The 16,273-nt window shown below is 41.5% G+C and overlaps 1 protein-coding gene across 14 annotated transcripts in view; it reads right to left on the bottom strand.

The window, feature by feature from the left end:
* LOC101153190 (cyclic AMP-dependent transcription factor ATF-7) overlaps positions 1-16,273 on the bottom strand; it is a 121,635-nt gene that overhangs the window by 73,220 nt on the left and 32,142 nt on the right. The window contains exon 2 of one of the 14 annotated variants that reach the window (XM_063693955.1): positions 5,073-5,193. The exons of the other annotated variants lie outside the window; for them this stretch is intronic. The gene's annotated coding sequence lies outside the window, so the exon portion shown is untranslated. The remainder of the gene's footprint in view (positions 1-5,072; positions 5,194-16,273) is intronic. 14 annotated transcript variants of the gene reach the window in all.

Below are 16,273 nucleotides of genomic sequence, written 5' to 3'. Positions count from 1 at the left end.
AATCTTTGAACTTGAGCTGGGCATGGTTGCATGTGTCTGTAGTTCCGGCTACTTGGGAGGCTGAAATTGGAGGATGACTTGAGCCCAGGAGTTTGAGACCAGCCTAGGCAACATAGTGACATAGTAAGACCCTGTCTCTAAAAACAAAGAATCTCTGAACTTGAGGATATGACAATAGAAACTTCCAAAACTGGAAAGCTAAGAAAAGAAGAACTAAAAAAAAAATAACAACAACAAAATATCCAAGAACTGTGGGACAAATACAAAAGGTATAATATGTGCATAATAGGAGAAAGAAAGAAACACACACAGCCGGGCGCGGTGGCTCATTCCTGTAATCCCAGCACTTTGGGAGGCCGAGGCGGGCGGATCACGAGGTCAGGAGATCGAGACCATCTTGGCTAACACGGTGAAACCCCGTCTCTACTAAAAATACAAAACATTAGCTGGGCGAGGTGGCGGGCACCTGTAATCCCAGCTACTCGGGAGGCTGAGGCAGGAGAATGGCGTGAACCCGGGAGGCGGAGCTTGCAGTGAGCCGAGATAGCGCCACTGCAGTCCGGCCTGGGAGAAAGAGCGAGACCCCGTCACTGGAAAAAAAAAAAAAAAGAAAGAAAGAAAGAAAGAAAGAAACACACACAATATTTGGTATTGCTAAACAATAACTAAAGCGATAACTAAAAATGTCCCCCCAAATCAATGTCAGACACCACACCATAAGAACAATAAGCAGGCTAAATGACAAACAAACAAACAAACAAACAAAAAACTACACCTAGATATATCATATCCAAACTTCAGAAAATCAAAGAGAAAGAGAAACATCTTGAAAGAAGGCAGAGGGAAAATCACCTTACCTACAGAGGAGCAAAAACAAGAATTACATCTAACCTCTCAGAAACCATGCAAGCAGAGAGTACAAAGAGAGAAAACCCTATCAGCCTAGAATTCTGTATCCTGCACAATTCTTCAGAAGAAAGGCCACATGTGGTGTGGCTCACGTCTATAATCCCAGCACGGCAGATGGATTGCTTGTGTCCAGGAGTTTGAGACTAGCCTGGGCAACACAGTGAGATCTCATCTCAATGAAAAATAAACAAAATTAGCCAAGTGTCCTGGCGTGTACCTATAGTCCTAGCTATTTGGGAGGCTGAGGTGGGAGGATCGCTTAAGCCCAGGAGGTTGAGGTGAGCTGAGATCACACCACTGCACTCTAGCCTGGGCAACACAGTGAGATCTTCTCTCAAAAAAAAAAAAAAAAAAAAAGTGAAGGAAAAATAAAGACTTTCTCAAGCAAACCAAAATACAGAGAAATTGTTGCCCACAGACTTGCCTTGCCAGAAATCTTAAAAGAAGTTCTTTAGAGAGAAGGAAAATGAGCTAGGCACGGTGGCTCATGCCTGTAATCCCAACACTCTGGGAGGCTGAGGCGGGAGGACTGCTTGAGCCCGGGAGTTTGAGATCAGCCTGGGCAATATCAGCAGACCCTATTTCTAACAAAAATAAAAATAAATTAGCTGGGCATGGTGGTGCTTATCTGCTGTTCCAGCTACTCCAGTGGCTGAGGTGGGAGGATTGCTGGAGCCAGGGATGTTGAGGCTGTAGTGAGCTACAACCTTGCCACTGCACCCCAGCCTACGTGACACAGTGAGATGCTGTCTCAAAAAAAAAAAAAAAAAAAAAAAAATCTGGGATTCGAATCAGCCCTCTCCAGCTCCAAGCAACTGGGATCCTTGCCGTTGGAGGTTGCTGTTGGCTTCTGCCCATGCTGTGTATTGGGATCTGCAACCAAGCATGGGAGCTCATGAAGGCACCTGGTGGTTTCTAGGTAGGAAAACAGTGTGGATGCTGGATGTGGTGCCTCACGCACAACAGCACTTTGGGAGCCTGAGGCAGGCAGATCACCTGAGGTCAGGAATTCGAGACCAGCCTGGTCAACACAGAGAAACCCTGTCTCTACTAAAAAAATACAAAAAAAATTAGTCAGGCATGGTGGTACCTGTAGTCCCTGCTACTTGGGCGGCTGAGGCACAAGAATCACTTGAACCTGGGAGGCAGAGTTTACAGTGAGCCGAGATGGTGCCACTGCACTCCAGCCTGGGAGACAGAGCAAGACTCCATCTTAAAAAAAAAGGGCCGGGTGCAGTGGCTCACGCCTGCAATCCCAGCACTTTGGGAGGCCAAGGCGGGCAGTTCACAAGGTCAGGAGTTCAAGACCAGCCTGGCCAAAATAGTGAAAAGCCATCTCTACTAAAAATACAAAAATTAGCCGGGCATGGTGGTATACACCTGTAATCCCAGCTACTTGGGAGGCTGAGGCAGGAGAATTGCTTGAACCCAGGAGGCAGAGGCTGCTGTGAGCTGAGATCGTGCCACTGCACTCCACCCTGGGAGACAGTGCGAAACTCCGTCTCAAAAAAAAAAAAAAAAAAAGGCGTGGAGTGTGCGTAATTGTGTTTGAGGAAGAGATGGTCACTGTCTCTATGGTAGTGTCTTTAGGGAACTATCTGTGCCTGGATCCTGGGGAATTATGACAAAGCAGTCTGCATGTTTGGCATGAACTCTGAACTTTCTCCCTCTGCAGGATCTTCAATAGAAAGGTCCTGTCCTGAGGAAACACTCAGAGGCACTTCTCTTGCTTGTGAAGCCTGCTAGCATGTGTGTTTTGGTCAGCACTGGGATGCACATGACAAATTGTGCGCAATGCCTCAGCACAGCCCAACGGGGTTTTTTCTGTTTACACTTGACTAGCCTTGGACAGTAGGAGGAAACGTTAAATATTTCCTTCTACTCTCACAAACCCTTTATCTTTTTTTTTGAGACTGAGTCTCACTCTGTCGGCCAGGCTGGAGTGGCACGATCTCAGTTCACTGCAACCTCCACCTCCTAGGTTCAAGCGATCCTCCTGCCTCAGCCTCTTGAGTAGTTGAGACTACAAGCGCACACTGCCACACCTGGCTAATTTTTGTATTTTTAGTAGAGACGAGGTTTCACCATGTTGTCCAGGCTGGTCTCAAACTCCTGACCTCAGGTGATCCACCTGCCTTGGCCTCCCAAAGTGCTGGAATTACAGGCGTGAGCTACCACACCCGGCCTCACAAACCTTTTATCTAATAAAACAAAATTACTGCCAAAAAAAAAAAGAGACAATGTCAGAGTCAATCAAAAAACAAGACCTAACTGTATGTTGTATATGAGAAAACCCCTTCAATACAAATAAACATATAGATTAAAAGTAAAAAGATAGGCCGGGTGCGGTGGCTCACGCCTGTAATCCCAGCACTTTGGGAGGCCAAGGCGTGTAGATCACAAGGTCAGGAGATCGAGACCATCCTGGCTAACACAGTGAAACCCCATCTCTACTAAAAATACAAAAAATTAGCTGGGCGTGGTGGCGGGTGCCTGTAGTCCCAGCTACTCAGGAGGCTGAGGCAGGAGAATGGTGTGAACCCGGGAGGTGGAGCTTGCAGTGAGTGGATATCACGCCACTGAACTCTAGCCTGGGTGACAGAGCGAGACTCCATCTCAAAAAAAAAAAAAAAAAAAAGGTAAAAAGATAAAGATATACCCTAATCCAAAAAAGGTGAGAATAGCTATATTAATTTTAGAAAGAAAGATATCAGGAATAAAGACGAGCATTGCATAAAGATAAAATGGTCGATACTCCAAGATGACATACAAATTCTTAATGTAGGCCAGGCATGGTGGCTCACACCTGTAACCCCAGCACTTTGGGAGGCCAAGGTGGGTGGATCACTTGAGGTCAGGAGTTCGAGACCAGCCTGGTCAACATGGTGAAACCCTGTCTCTACTAAAAATACAAAAATTAGCCAGGCATGGTGGCATGCACCTGTAATCCCAGCTACTCAGGAGGCTGAGGCAGGAGAACCATTTGAACCTGGGAGGTGGAGCTTGCAGTGAGCCAAGATTGTGCCACTGCACTCCAGCCTGGGTGACAGAGCAAGACTCCATCTCAAAAAAAATAAAAAAAATAAAAATAAAAATAAAAATAATTAATGTGTATGTAGCTAATAACAGAGCATCAAAATATGTGAAGGAAAAACTGACAGAACTGCAAAGAGACAGATAGATGAACCTGCTCTTATATTAACAGTTGGAGACTTTAACACCCTCTATCAGAAATGGATGTATCCAGCAGGCAGAAAATCAGTAAGGACACAGTTGAACTCAACAGCACCATCAATCAACTGGACATAATTAACATCTATAGATTAATTCATCCAACAACAGATTATACATTCTTCTTAGCTCACATGGAACATTTACCAAGACTGACCACATTCTGGGCCATATAACACACCTTAACAAGTTTAAAAGAAATCACACAATGTCTGCCCTCAAACTGCAATGGAATTAAAGTAGAAATCAGTGACAGAAAGATAGCTGGAAAATATGAAAGGACTTAGATTAAATAACATACTTCTAAATAATACATGAAGCAAAAAAGAAATCTCCAGAGAAATTAAGAAGTATTATGAACTACATGAAAATGCAACTTATAAAAATTTGTGGGATGCAGCAGAAACAGTGATTAGTGGGAAATTGATAGCAGTGAATAAACATACTAGAAAAGAAAAAGATCCAAAATCAATAATCTAAGCTTCCACCTTAGAAAACTAGGGGGAAAAAAGAGCAAATTAAATCCAAAGCAAGCAGAAGAAAAGAAATAATAAAAATTAGTGTAGGTCAGGGGTGGTGCCTCATGCCTATAATCCCGGCACTTTGGGAGGCTAAAGCAGGAGGATTGCTTGAAGCCAGGAGTTTGAGACCAGCCTGGTCAACACTGCAAGACCATGTCTCTATAAAAAATAAAAAAATTAGCCGGGTATGGTGGTGCTCAGGAGACTGAGGCAGGAAGATCATTTGAACTGAGGAGTTGGAGGCTATAGTGAGCTAAGATCACATCACTCACTGCACTCTAGCCTGGGCAACAAAGTGACACCCTGTCAAATGAATGAATGAACAAAAAAAGAGTGGCCAACATGGTGAAACCCCATCTCTACTAAATACAAAAAAAAATAAAAAAATTAGCTGAGCATGGTGGCACGCACCTGTAATCCCAGCTACTCAGGAGGCTGAGGCAGGGGAATCTCTTGAACCTGGGAGGTGTAGGTTGCAGTGAGCCGAGATCATGCCACTACACTCCAGCCTGGCGACATAGCAAGACTCTGTCTAAAAAAAAAAAAAAAAAACCTACTATAGGCCTGGCATAGTGCTTCATGCCTGTAATCCCAGCACTATGGGAGGCCAAAGTGGGAGGATTGCTTGAGACTAGGAGTTTGAGACCAGCCTGGGGAACATAACGTGACCCTGTTTCTACCAACACCCCCCACCCCAAAAAGAAAAAAAACCTACTATAAAGCTACAGTAGCAAACATAGTGTGGTACTAGAAAAAGAATAGACACATAAATTACTATATATATTTTATTTATTTATTTTTTTTGAGACGGAGTCTCGTTCTGTCGCCCAGGCTGGAGTGCAGTGGCGAGATCTCGGTTCACTGCAAGCTCCGCCTCCTGGGTTCACACCATTCTCCTGCCTCAGCCTCCGGAGTAGCTGGGACTACAAGTCCCCGCCACCACGCCCGGCTAATTTTTTGTATTAGCCGGGATTAGTAGAGACGGGATTTCACCATGTTGGCCAGGATGGTCTCATCTCCTGACCTCGTGATCCACCCACCTCGGCCTCCCAAAGTGCTGGGATTACAGGCGTGAGCCACCGCACCTGGCCATCAATTACTATATTTATGTGAATAAACAGAGGGTCCAGAAATAGACCCACATAAATATAGTCACTGATCTTTGACAAAGAAGCAAAGGCAATACAGTGAAGCAAAGATAATCTTTTCAACAAATGGTGCTGGAACAACTGGATATCCACATGCAAAAAAATGAATCTAGACACATGCTTTATAGCCTTCACAAAACTTAAAATGGATCACAGACCTAAATGTAAAATACAAAACTATAAAATTTCTAGAAGATAATATAGGGGAACACCTACACCAGGGGCCACACAGCAGGGGGTGAGCAGCAGGCAAGTGAGTGAAGCTTCATCTGTATTTACAGCCACTCCCCATCACTTGCATTACAGCCAGAGCTCTGCCTCCTGTCAGATCAGTCGCAGCATTAGATTCTCAAAGGAGTCCCAACCCTACTGTGAACTGTGTATGTGAGGGATCTAGGTTGTACGCCCCTTATGAGAATCGAATGCCTGATGATCTGTCACTGTCTCCCATCACCCCCAGATGGGACCATCTAGTTGCAGGAAAACAAGCTCAGGGCTCCCACTGATTCTACATTATGGTGAGTTGTATAATTATTTCACATTATATTACAATTTAATAATACTATAAATAAAGTACACAATAAATGTAATGTGCTTGAATCCCCCCCTCCCCCAGTCCATGAAAAAAATTCTTCCAGGAAACCAGTCCCTGGTGTCAAAAAGGTGGGGGACCACTGACCTAGAGGACTTTGGTATGGCAATGACTTTTTAAATACAACACCAAAGTCATGATCCATGAACTAAGTAATTGATAAGCTGGACTTTGCTAAAATTAGAAATATCTGCTCTGTGAAAGACAATGTCAAGAAAATGTAAAGACAAGCTACAGAATGGGAGAGAATGTAAAAGATACACCTGATAAAGGACTGTCATGCAAAATACACAAAGAACTCTTAAAACTGAACAGTAAGAAAATGAACAACCTGATTAAAAAATGGGCAACAGACTTTAGTCAGACACTTCACCAAAGAAAAATACAGATGGCAAATAAGCATGCTCAACATCATGCCATCAGGGAAATACAAATACAAATAATTGTTATTAGTATTATTTTTTGAGACAGACTCTCACTCTGTCACCCAGGCTGGAGTACGGTGGCACGATCTTGGCTCACTGCAACCTCTGCCTCCCAAGTTCAAGCGATTCTCCTGGCTTCAGCCTCCTGAGTAGCTGGGACTACAGGCACTCGCCACCACGCCCAGCTAATTTTTGTATTTTTAGTAGAGACGGGGGTTTCATCATATTAGCCAGGCTCGTCTCGAACTCCTGACCTCAGGTGATCCACCCTCCTTGGCCTTCCAAAATGCAGGGATTACAGGTGTGAGCCGCCAGGCAGGCATTAAATTGTTGTTTAATGCAAATTAAAACAACAAAATCCATTACACACCTATTAGAGTGGCCAAAATCCAAAACACTGACAACACTAAATGTTGGTAAGGATGTGGAGCAACAAGAACTCTCATTTATTTTTGGTGGGAATGCTAAATAATATAGCCACTTTGGAAGACAGTTTGACAGTTTCTTACAAAACTAAACATAGTCTTACCATAAACATAGTATTACCATATGATCCAGTGATCACACTCATTGATATTTACCCAAATGAACAGAAAACTTACATCTACACAAAAGCCTGCACATGGATATTTATATAGCAGCTTTCTTTACTCATAATTGCCAAATCTTGGAAGCAATGAAGATGTCCTTCAGCAGGTGAACGGATAAATTGTGGTACATTCAGACAATGGAATATTGCTCAGCACTAAAAAGAAATAAGGTATCAAGCCATGAAAAGATAAGGAGGAAACTTAAATGCATATTACTAAATGAAAGAAGCTAGTATGAAACGGCCTTATATTGTATGATTCCAACTAAACGACATTCTGTAGACAGCAAAACTACGGAGACAGTAGTTTTGGCAAGATCAGTGCTTGCCAGCGGTCAGTGGGAAGTGAGGGATAAACAGGCAGAGCACAGAGGATATTTAGGGCAGTGAAACTATTCTGTATGATATTACAATGGTGGATACGTGTCATTTTATATATTGATTTGACAGGAGTTCACTCCGTTGCCCAGGCTGGTGTGCAGTGGCACAATCATGGCTCACTGCAGCCTTGACCTCCCGGGCTCAAGCAGTCCTCCCACCTCAGCCTCCTGAATAGCTGGGACTACAGGTGCACATTACCACACCTGGCTAATTTTTAATTTTTTTTTTTGTAGGGATGGGGTCTCACTATGTTGCCTAGGCTGGTCTTGAACTCCTGGGCTCCAGCAATCCTCCTGCCTCGGCTTCCCAAAGTGTTGAGATTACAGGCATGAACCACTGTGCCCAGCCTCATTATATATTTGTTAAAACCTACAGAATTTGTAATACCAAGAGTGAATCCTAATATAAACTATGGACTTGGGTGATAATATGTCAATGCAGGTTCATTGAATGTAACAAATGTAGCACTGTGGTTCAGTATGTTGACAGTGGGGGAGGCTAGTGTGTGTGAGGACAGGAGGTATATGAGAATCCTCTGCACTTTTCACTCAATTTTGCTGTGAATCTAAAACTGCTCTAAAAAAAAATAGTTTCTTAATTTAAAAAAAAGCAAAGGAAGAGCATAAAGGAAAAAAGAAAAGACTGAAAACCACTAAGTAAATGTGACTAGCTTCTTGCATATTCATTCTCACACAGTGCTCAGAAAAGAGTCTAAAATTTTAAGCTTGGAGTATCCATTGCTCATTATTCTAATGTTAAGACAGAAAACCAAAGCATAGCAGAAAGTCCAGCTTCCAAGCAGGAACTGGTGTCTCCTTGACAGAGCTTCAATCCAGTTATGCCCTAGCCACTGATTTTTCTATCACTACCTCCCCTTTGTTTCAGAGACAGTATCCATGACCTTCTGTTCATGCGGTGGAGGAAGAAATTGCTTCCCAGAAAGGCTTAGCCCACTCCATTCTACTAGATAAAGGAAAAACAAAAAGCCACTCCACTCTGACAAGCTGATTACTGTCTATGGAGAAGCAAAATGCCTCCCTTAGGACTATGGGAATAGCCAACAAGGTACAACATGTTCAAACCTTTAACCATGACTCTGCCAAGAGCAGCTATGTATGTGAATACAATCTCCTCATCTGGACAGTCAAATATGCATAACTGAAGGTACAAACCTCCATAAGGTCCTGTCTAGTTATAGTTTCAAATGCACAGAAAGTGAAAGAAGGCTGAAATAAAGTCTCCCCTATCCACTACTGCAATTATCTAGGTAAAGCCTAGAATGAAAGAACAGGAAAGACTGAAGAGGGAAAGCTAAAGTGTTGAATATAATATGATATTTTATAAAATATACACAGACATCTAGACCCCTGAAATTTTTAGACTACTTTTATTGTTCCCTCACAATACATACAACCTAAGGAGACTACAGTCTCCCTGTTAGTCCTAAAAAATACCTGAAACTGAAGTAAAATGACAAATGTCTGAAGTTATGAACATAATTTAAAAAATTAATGAGCATAGATTGCCACCATGTTAAAAAAAAATGTTCACTGAAGTGACAGATGTCTATAATACTATTTACCCATTCTAGTATTATACAAACTCCAGGTATGTACAACTGAGATCTTTAAAACTATCTGAACACCTCTTTTCACTTGATTCAAATAACTATGCCAATGTAAGATTTGTTATTGTCAGTGAGCTTGAGAACAGAGACATAAAATGGAGGTAATCAAAGCTTAGCATTAAAATGTAGTCTTCATCCATCCTATTAAACTGTCACCGTCTCTCTGATAACTTCTCAGGAGCCAAGCTTTTAGCTCAGTTCTACAGGCTGCTGCCCTGAACCACTTTTTCTTTGCATTTACTTTTTTATAGGAACTCCTGTCATCACTCTCACACACACACAAATACACACACACACGCACACACGTGCACGCTCACACACAACTAACTGGTCTATCAGAGGCACCCAGCAAAATAAACAAATGAGATCTTTGGATACCACGAGTGATCATTTTGGTCAGTTACAACCTTACCCAGTGAGGCAGTCTCAGTTCTGAAGCCAAGAACTTGACTTCGTGGTAAGAGGTGGAAAAGACAAGACTCTAGTCAGGCATTTCCTGCAGCTGAATGCACAGTTAATTTCACATGGTTCACAGTTTTACAATGAATCATCAGAATCAAGAAGGAAAATGTGCTGGGCGCAGTGGCTCACGCCTCTAATCCCAACACTTTGGGAGGCTGAGGAGGGCGGATCACTTGAGGTCAAGAGTTTGAGACCAGCCTGGCCAACATGGTGAAACCCCATCTCTACTGAAAATACAAAAATTAGCTGGGCTTGGTGGTGCACATCTGTAGTCCCAGCTACTTGGGAGGCTGAGGCAGGAGAATCACTTGAACCTGGGAAGTGGAGGCTGCCGTTAGCCGAGTTTGTGCCACTACAGTCCAGCCTGGGCAACAGAGCGAAACTCCGCATCAAAAAAAAAAAAAAAAAAAAAAAAAAGAAGGAAAACGTGACGCACGCCTGTAATCCCAGCCCTTTGAGAGGCTGAGATGGGCGGATCACTTGGATCACTTGAGGTCAGGTGTTCGAGACCAGCTTGGCCAATATGGTGAAACCCCATCTCTACCAAAAAAATACTAAAACTAGCTGGTTCACACCTGTAGTCTCAGCTATTTGGGAGGCTGAGGCACGACAATCGCCTGAACGTGGGAGGCAGAGGTTGCAGTGAGTGAGCTGAGATCGCACCACTGCACTCCACTGCACTCCAGCCTGAGTGATAGAGCGATCAAAAAGAAAAAAAGGAAAATGGGAAAATGTATGTTTTAAGCAACTTTCCAGTGAAAGATACAGACATTCAGACAACATATACAAAGAATCCCTTTACTGTAAATATCAACTATTAGATTCTCTGGTCTCTTTTGATCCTCTATGTATACTTCTGCATATATATATATATATATATATATATATATATATATGTATTTTTTTTTTCTTTTTGACACGAAGTCTTGCTCTGTCACCCAGGCTGGAGTGCAATGGCATGATCTAAGCTCACTGCAACCTCTGCCTCCCAGGTTCAAGTGATTCTCCTGCCTAAGCCTCCTCCTTAGTAGCTGGAATTATAGGCACCTGCCACCACCCCCAGCTAATTTTTGTAGTTTTAGTAGAGACAGGGTTTCACCATGTTGGCCAGGATGATCTCGAACTCCTGACCTCAGGTGATCCGCTGGCCTCAGCCTCCCAAAGTGCTGGGATTTCAGGCATGAGCCACTGCGCCCGGCCACTTCTACATATTTTTATCACTTAAATTATTTCATGTAAATATTTCCATGAATCTACATAGCCATATATTTTCACTTGCGATGATAAATGAAATCTCCATTGCATTAACACAACACAGTTTCTAAGAGAAAAGGAAAAAGCAGATGTGTAGAGGTGCTATGAAGTCAAAGAAGGACAGGATGTGAGACCTGAGTGGAGAATTGTATTATTCAACAGGCGAGATCCTCTATGTAGCCATATGCCAAAAATGTCAGAGAATAAGCAAGTTAGCAATCACTGAGCAGATTATACATCTCATTATAGTGTTGTTCTAATCATACCCTAATTCCACCTTAGTCATATTTCCTCTTACCAATAAGTATGGCAGCCACCAGAACAAAAGCCCCAATTACTACATGGCACTAGTCAAAGCAAGATACGCATCCTTTGTATGTGGGAGCTTATGGGCATAAAACTAAGGCGAGAAAGAAGAAAATATGGATCAGGAAGTAACCTAGCCTAGAATGCACAAAGATGACACCCACAATGCTTCTCTGGGCCTATTAGTAGAGGATGCTGAAGCCTTGATTTTAGGTCCCAGTTTTCTTGTTCTGTCTACGTTTCTGGTTGGCCAAAAATTAATTTTCTTTCGTCTTTAGAATCATGTCCTTGCTGCAAAATGATGGTGGTTTACCTCAGAGAGTAGACACATTTCAGCATCATTACCAGGCAGATAAAAAACATTGTAGACTAGGGCTGAGGCAGTTGCAGAAAGATTTCTTCAGTTTCACAAGCATTTACACCTTTTTTTTTTTTGTTTGCTTTGTTTATTGCTCAGGCAGAGCTCAGCTACAGATTTAGCTCTCTCTGGTATGGCAGCTAGATATATAGATCAGTAATAAACTATACAAAAGACTTAGCTGACTGATTTGGACCATTTACCAAAAAAACACTACTTACTCATTTTTTTCTAGGCTAGATGTGGATACTGATGTGCGTATGGAAAATAATAAGGAAGCAATTTAGCAGAGTGGTTAAGAGAGCTGGTATGGAGTCTAACCATCTGGGTTTATGTTACAACTCCATCACAAAATACTGAGTAACCCTGTACAAGTCAGTTCTCTGAGCCTTAGTTTTCTCACTGGTAATTCTCCCTCAGAGGTTGCTAGGATTAAATAAAATATCCCTGTAAAGTACTTTGGCAGAGTACATGATAAAAGCTCAGTGAGCTATAATTATTGCTGCTGTTGCTGCTGTGTTATCAATGAAATCAAACAATTTTCATTGTATTTTATTCTCTCCCTTCCCTGTATGCTTTCTGGATGGAAAGATCATTTTCCTATACCTTATATAAACACATTTCCTCTAAATTGTATATGCATGTACGCATACATGACCTGTTAATATGCACTAATTGATGTTAACCCTGACCACCATGCTAAGAACTTTCCCTAGGCTAGTGTTCACTTTACCACAGAGTCAGTTCAATCTGACAAGTTAGGAAAGTAGTACTGAGCCAAGACTGGGAGATTCTCATATTTAGTCAAATCGAGAGGGTAAAGAGACAATATCTCTATGAAAGAAGATCCTACTCCGTACCAACGAGCTAGAATTCTAAGCAGACAGGAACCATGAGTCCTAGAACTACAGAAATCAGTGTTTCTCCTTCCCCCATATTTTATCAATCTAAATTTTCCAGAGTAGGGAAAGGAAGAAATGGTTCTTTCTTTCTAAATTAAGTTGGTTCCAGTGTTTATCTGGGCTATTCTTAACACTTACACTTCTCAAGTAGTTTCTTTTTTTATTTTTATTTTTATTTTTTGGTAGAGTCAGGGTCTCGCTTTATTGCCCAGGCTGATCTCGAACCCCTGGCTTCAAGCAATCCTCCTGCCTTGGCCTCCCAAGGTGCTGGGATTATAGGCATGAGCTTCTAGTAAAAGAAGCTGAGATAGCCCAAAATAAAATGCAAAAGTAAATCTGCTTATCTGGCACATCCTCATAAACTTCAATATCTGCTTTGCTCAGGGACCATTCTACCTAAGCCAGTCCACATCTGTGATCCCCTAACCCCAAATAAAAACGTCCATTTCTTTATGTAGCCAATATCACAGTCGTCATTAAACCAATTCATACTAAAGTGTGAATGACAGCCCCCACAGAGTTCTCCATAGTTTTCCAAGAACTTAGTAATTTACATGAATCTTTAATTAGTATAGAAGTACAAGAGTTTATTTCTGGATGAGGAATCTTTGCACTAATGTTCTTCAATCATATATAAGGCTGCCCATGGGAAGAAGGGAGAGAATGAGACTTTATTGTCCTCAACCTAATCAAAGGGAAAGAGATCAAATGCTCTACTTCCTCTTGCTTTTGCTCAACCCTAATACCTTGATTCCTCAGATACAGCCCATTCAGTGTTCATCTTGTCCTTGCTCCTAACACCTAGAACCAATAAAACTGTCACTAGGCAAGCTAATTCCTATAACATCAGAGAGACTCCCAGCAGAGAAGAAGAAAGGCTGGGCCACCTAAATATCCCTGGATAAACGCTTGGAGTTTTAGATAGAACTTGGAGCTGTGAAGCCTCCCACGTCTAATTTCCTCTCCCCGTTTTTTCCAACAATTTCCAATCACATGTTTATCTACTCACAACTTTAAAAAATCAGAGGGCTATATGATTCCTACTACATGACATTCTAGAAAAAGTGAAACTACAGAGACAGTACAAAGACCAGTGGTTACCGGGGGTTCAGGAGGGTGGGATGAATAGGTGGAGATTTTTATGGCAGTGAGACTATTCCATATGGTATTGTTATAGTAGATACATATTATTATACATTTGTGAAACCCCACAGAATGTATAGGCAGTGAACACTAATGAAAATTATGGCCTTTAGTTAATAATAATGTATTAATGTTTGGTTCAACAATTGTAACAAATATAGCACACTGATGCAAGATGTTAACAATAAAGGAAATTGTGAGTAGGGGTGGAGTGAGGAGGTATACGGGAACTCTACTCTGCACTCAATTTTTCTATACGCTTACCGCTGCTCTAAAAAATAAAGTCTATTAATTTTTTTAAATAGAGGAAACACTGGTGAATAATCCCCACCGGTACCACGGCTAATAAGAGCCAAGATAAGCTGTATAAAAAGGACATAAAAATGTAAAAAATTAGACTGTAGGGCTTGATCTCAAACAGTAACTAAAGGACAATAACTAAAGACAGGAAAGAAGCTTGAGGAAGTGAAGGAAGGAAAGACAACCTCATAGTGGCATTTTATAGTGACTAGTGTGCAAACAACTAAAACAAATTTATTTCCCTCACAGAAAGAGAACAGAAGCCAAGACACTTAAAAGGGACACTGAGTTTCTCAGCAGAAAAATCACCACCATTAAGCCTCTGGCATACTTACGAGTATCACCCTGATGCCTCTCCCTGTGGCTAAGGAATCAGAGCTTGTCATTGTAACCAAATCAGCAACCTGTGCTGGTGCCAATCTTTATAGTGGATTGAGCTATTTTTCAGGAAAAGCAAGGGATAATTGCCCAGTATCAAAAGAAGATCTGACCCTTGGGAGGAGAAAGGAGGTGTTCCTTTTGCCACAGGATGATTCTCTCTGGAATAACATAAATGGCTCTTTGAGAGACCATGTCTTTGATAAGCAGCGGTGCAACTCTGACAGCCAATCTGCTGAATGTCGAACAGAGCACTCAGCTTTCTACAATGACTCAAAGGACACAGCAAGGCTGCAGATTTATTCTGCTGACTTTCCCCGCACAGCCACTCAAGTTTTTCAAAGGCAAAAAGGAACAACTCTTTCCTTTCAATCCAGGGAATTGCAAATTCCACTGGGATTTAAAGACAGAGCTATGTTTGCTCAAAATCTGACATCACTGATGTGAACAACAAGATTTAAAAGCTTGGAATGATGGCTGGCAATTTTAGCAGTTAGAGCAGAAGTTGGTTCGGCACTTCAATCTGCCAGCAGAATCAGCAGTCACACAGGGCACATGGTGTGCCAGACTGGGAATGAGCTAATTTCACAAAATTCATTCTCATTCTCTTTGTACTTTCACATGACAATTGCAAACAGTCCACATTCTTACCAAAGCACAAATACAAAGGTAGCATATTTCACTGCACAAAGAAATTTCGAAGTAAAAACACAAAGGCACTGTTACAAAGAGATAAACCTCAAAGCTTCTATCTTTTCTCCATGATGCTTTCCTTCTTGAAATCCTATCCTTAACATGATAATTTTGAGACAAAACTTTAAAAAGCAACATCTCCCTACAATAAACTATTAAAACTATTTCTTCTTCACAATTTGTATGTCAATTCTTCGAGATGAGATTTTGAAACAGAAAACCATTCTACACATTCTACCTCAAAAGTAACATCCACGTGCTATGATTTAAAGGACAAGCTCTCTGTGGTTAAACAGATTCAACCCCCAACAGACAAAAGAAAACTAGGCTTGACAGTTAAGATACCCAATTTCTGTTTAAAACATGTGTTGTTATCTTCGGATTAGCAAACAAAGAAAAAAACCCCTCAAATTTAGGGGTGATGAGTTCTATTGTGATTTTAAAAAACATGTATTATTGTACTAAGTACACTAGTACAATAGGTACTGAAGCAAAGTGATTAGTAATAGCAAAACAGCACAGAAAATTATAAGCAGAAAATCAGAATAACATTTTTCCCCAAACTAAATACATAACCTTTTCACAAAAATTAATGGAAAGAGGACAAAAATAAAGATATTTTGCTTTATAAATAATATTGGCAAACACTATATGTGTTAAGTTTTTAGACATAACCAAAGGCCTGACATTTAACCAAATGTCGACTAGCACTGTAACTCTTTCAGAAAGGTTTATCATTTGGTTATAAAGACTCTATTAGGATTAAAATCTCAGTATGACTGAACTCCAGAGCATGGGGCTTTTCTTAAAATATTACAAAGTCCACTTTAAAAGACTTTGTGCCGGTGCAGTTGCTAATGACTGTAATCCTTGGGAGCCTCGGGTGAGAGGACTGCTTTAGGCTAGGAGTTCAAGACCAGCCTGGGCAGCACAGCAAGACCCTGTCTCTAAAAATGAAAACATAAAATTAGCCAAGCATGGTGGTGTGCACCTGTAGTCCCAGCTACTCAGGAGGACTGCCTGAGCCCAGGAGTTGCAGGCTTCAGTGAGTTAT

This window comes from Gorilla gorilla, chromosome 10 (genome assembly GCF_029281585.2).
Source record: "Gorilla gorilla gorilla isolate KB3781 chromosome 10, NHGRI_mGorGor1-v2.1_pri, whole genome shotgun sequence".
NCBI classification, from domain to species: domain Eukaryota; kingdom Metazoa; phylum Chordata; class Mammalia; order Primates; family Hominidae; genus Gorilla; species Gorilla gorilla.
Note: the sequence above shows the minus strand (reverse complement) of the source record. Positions and strands in the feature narration are given on the sequence as shown.